This window comes from Echinops telfairi, unplaced genomic scaffold (genome assembly GCF_000313985.2).
Source record: "Echinops telfairi isolate 266 unplaced genomic scaffold, ASM31398v2 ScPeMD7_7420;HRSCAF=8458, whole genome shotgun sequence".
NCBI classification, from domain to species: domain Eukaryota; kingdom Metazoa; phylum Chordata; class Mammalia; order Afrosoricida; family Tenrecidae; genus Echinops; species Echinops telfairi.
This window is the reverse complement of record NW_022111320.1, coordinates 17,384,580-17,388,197: the sequence shown is the minus strand read 5'-3', so window position 1 is coordinate 17,388,197 and position 3,618 is coordinate 17,384,580. Positions and strand designations below refer to the sequence as shown.

General features: G+C 45.0%; 1 protein-coding gene across 1 annotated transcript in view; it reads left to right on the top strand.

Annotated features, from left to right (window-relative positions):
- The first annotated feature begins 1,734 nt into the window (after positions 1–1,734).
- The window catches only part of SLC7A14 (solute carrier family 7 member 14), a 152,363-nt gene continuing 150,479 nt past the window's right edge, over positions 1,735–3,618 (top strand). The window contains exon 1 of the mRNA XM_004704084.3: positions 1,735–1,781. The gene's annotated coding sequence lies outside the window, so the exon portion shown is untranslated. The remainder of the gene's footprint in view (positions 1,782–3,618) is intronic.

Sequence of the window (3,618 nt, the reverse complement as noted above, 5' to 3'; positions counted from 1 at the left end):
CCCCTGGAAATACGGCCAGGCTACGCTGCCAGAAATGGATGGATGCTATTATAGGATCTAGTATCTTCTAGTCAGCCTACCCTAATTTCACTATTCTGTGGACTCTTCTGATTTGGGCTCCAGAATTTGGCAGTGAAAACCCAGACAATTTGAGAAAGAGAGAGAGAGAGAGTCTACAGAGTGCTATTTCCTGGTGCCATTCCTTGGGTAAATGTAAAACTAAAACTTTCAAAATCGTGTTGTGAAATTCATTTTATTCTCATTAAACCTACCTCACTAAATTAGTCATCAATGTAATACACCACAGTGTCCTATTTCACTGCAGATTTTAATGGGTGTTAAATCTGCTAATGGGTATCCTGGACTCATTTTAATCCAGCACTTAATATAGCATGTCTAATCATGTCTCCCATGGAGCGGCTTCTGAGTTTGAACCACAGGTCTTGTGGTTTGCAGTCCAAAGCTTCTCCATCCACACTGTTCCATCAATGCCAAAGCCAGTTACAGAATGCACGACTGCTTCATCTTCTTTCATTGTCTAGGTACTTTGGGGGGAAGGGATGTGATCTAGGAGTCAGAAAACCTCAATTTCAGTCTCCCATCTTTAAAAAGTACTAACTGTGAGACTCAAGCAACACCACTAAACTTCTTGAAGACTCGGTTCCTTTATATTGATAATGGAATAATAATCTTCCCCTTCTGTCACAAGAACGGACAATGAGATAGGTTCCTTGTAAATCATAAAACCTGGGAACAACTAACTCCACCGAGGAAATTGCAATTGAACTGTGCCTTAGCGACTATGTAATGTTTTCCCAGATCAGTGAATGAAAGGACAGGCTATTCTAGAAAGGGGACAGCATAAGCAAAGCTGGCAGTATGGATGGAAGCAGCATGCATGCAGGGTGGTGTGATTAGATAGAGGCTTGGCTGGGAATGATGAGAGATTATATTTGGAAGAACATTAAAGAACTTTGAATGTATCTGGCAGGGGCTGGCTGCGGGGACAAATCCTTGTGCAACCTGGAGTCTGTCTTTTGTCCTTTGAAAGCTGTTTGAGGGATAACACTGAATTCATGACTGGTTGGTGGAAGACTCCAGAATCATTGAGTCAAATCTAACAGCTAGGAGGGACCTTAGAAATCATCTTAGCCTTTTTCTCTCCCTATGTTTTACAATGAAGTAATTAAAATCCAGAGATGTTAAGTCACTTGCCCAAAGCCAGCCAGCAAATTATTGGCAGTGCAAAGACATTTTACCCTGCTCTTTTCCACACTTATAAATGTTACTCATGATTTGAGCATAATTCAATGCAGCACTGAGTGTGATTATTAAACATGTATGAGACTCTCCAGTTTTCCACCGCTTACTATTAAGATGTAGTTCCTTCGTTACAACCAGAAGATAGATAAGATTCTGGCCTGCATCTACATGAAAGTCCCCCCTACACACACACACACACACACACACACACACACACACACACACGAAATAGAGGGCAATACCATACCCAACACATGGGCATGCCATCTTTTTCCCACCTCCCACCGCCCTGCCCTCTCTTCCCACTGCCAGAGATAATAAAGGCACTGCCTGAACAGAAGGCATCCTACTCTCAGGTGGGTCTGTAAATAATATGCTGCTCATGTTTGCGTATAAGTGATCACAGCCTCTCTATTTTCTAGATGAAGGAGCCTGCAGAAAGATGAAGTTGCCCGTGCAGAGAGCACATCAGAGATAAGATTTCAGACTCCAGCGCACCGGCCCTCTTTGTTAACAAGGTTGAATTTTTCATCCCTCTGCACACTCCTAATCATTTATCCAGGCTTATAGTCTTATATTTCACCTCATAGACAAGTTCGTCTGCACATTTGGGTTCTGAAACCACGATTCCTTGCTTCCTGTGTGTCCTCTGGCTCCCTCCCTTCCCTCTCTTGCCCTGCTCTGGGCTACACATTCATCCAACCCAATCTCATGCACATCCAATGGACATTTGAAAGAGACTGGTCATTTTACCAAGTGGGAACTGAGACCCAGGGAGAAGCCACTTTCCCAGGACTACACAGCTAAAAGCAAGACTGTGACTAAGTCTCTCTCACTCCGTCCAGTGGTTTTTTCCTCTACACCCAACTGTTACTTTTTCGGAATAGGTATCATGCGGTTTTCCTACTCCAAGCACCTCCCTTCCTTGCACAAGTCCTTAAGAATAGATGGCAAGGACTGCATTGTTGGGTCAGAGACTTAGTCTAAGGTCTGAATGTCCACAACGTGTTATCTCGTCTTGGTCCAGCTACCATATTAGGATGGCTCTATCGACACCTGGTTTAGAACAGTCTCTTGGGAGTTGGGGGATCAGAGGTTAGTGAGTTTAAATCCACCAGCTACTCAAGGGGAGAAAGATGAGGCTTTCTGCTTCAGTAAAGATTTGCAGCATTGGAATAGTGTTCAAGAGGGTCGCTATGAGTTGGAATCAATTCAGTGGCAGTGCATTTGATTTGTGGTTTTGACTAAGAGTGGCCTGGCACGGGACAACTAAGCTGTTTCCCCAACTCCCAAGCGACTTAGTTCTAAACCAGATGTCGATATAGCCATCTGCAGTGAGAAAATGCTTGTGTATTTCATCCAAGACTACTCCCCGGACTTAAGACAGCAAGGGAGCCAAAGAGTGAGCGAAGAGAGCCAGTGGGGGTGAATGGAGCGATCCAGTCTGTGTCCTGGGGTGCGCCTTCTAGGCTGTGGCAGACCAGAGACCTTACCCCTTCCCCCCATTCTCACCTCAGGCACCTTTCAGGTTACCCTTCAAACAGAGGATCTTGATCCTGTTTCCTTGGAGTGGAGAAAATTTGGCAGATTCTTTCAGTAGGAGATAAGAGAGTTTATCTCTCGTCTTCTGTTAGGAATGACATCAGACATGTTATAACTATATAACTCGTATCCTGACTTACATGGTAGACTCCTCTAGGGAGTGCAGGTGGATGCCCTGGATTAGCCACCAATGGTCAGCAAACCATCCCAGATGCTTTGGGTTTTCCAATTGGGTTATTTCTGTAAGGAGGCAATCTCCTGTACTTGGTGCTGATTCTGTTGATCCCACTTCAGCGGGGACCGTGCTCTGACCTTGCTCTGAATGCACCTGTGTCTGGTTTATCCTTGTCAGTAATCTCCGTGTGGGGACCCTGCCATTTGAAACTGTCTCTGTTAGTCATAGAAAACATCCCCGGGGTGACCATGACTCATCTCCAGAATGCCAAAGGAATCAGGAGAAAGGCTTTTCTTAAAAACCAGACAGCATTGTTGCCTTTGAACGAAGCCAAACAACCCTTCTCCCTAGTTCTCGTTTCCCCTGACCTGACTGGTTCTCCTGTCCTAAGGAGGCGCCCACGACATGGGCAGTTTGGGATTCACTTTAAGCTCTCCCCCAGTCACACAGACGTTGACACACTTTCTCTTCCTGCACAGCACACAGGGAGCAAGCAGCGGGTAGCGACGCTTGTATTAGAAAGAAATTCCTAATACAGATGGCTAAAATATGCCACTCTAGAATTTAACTGTCAGAACAGAGGGGAGACTTCAATATTCCAATGTGATCTTCATGACTAGCCTTCTTTTCTGCTCCCG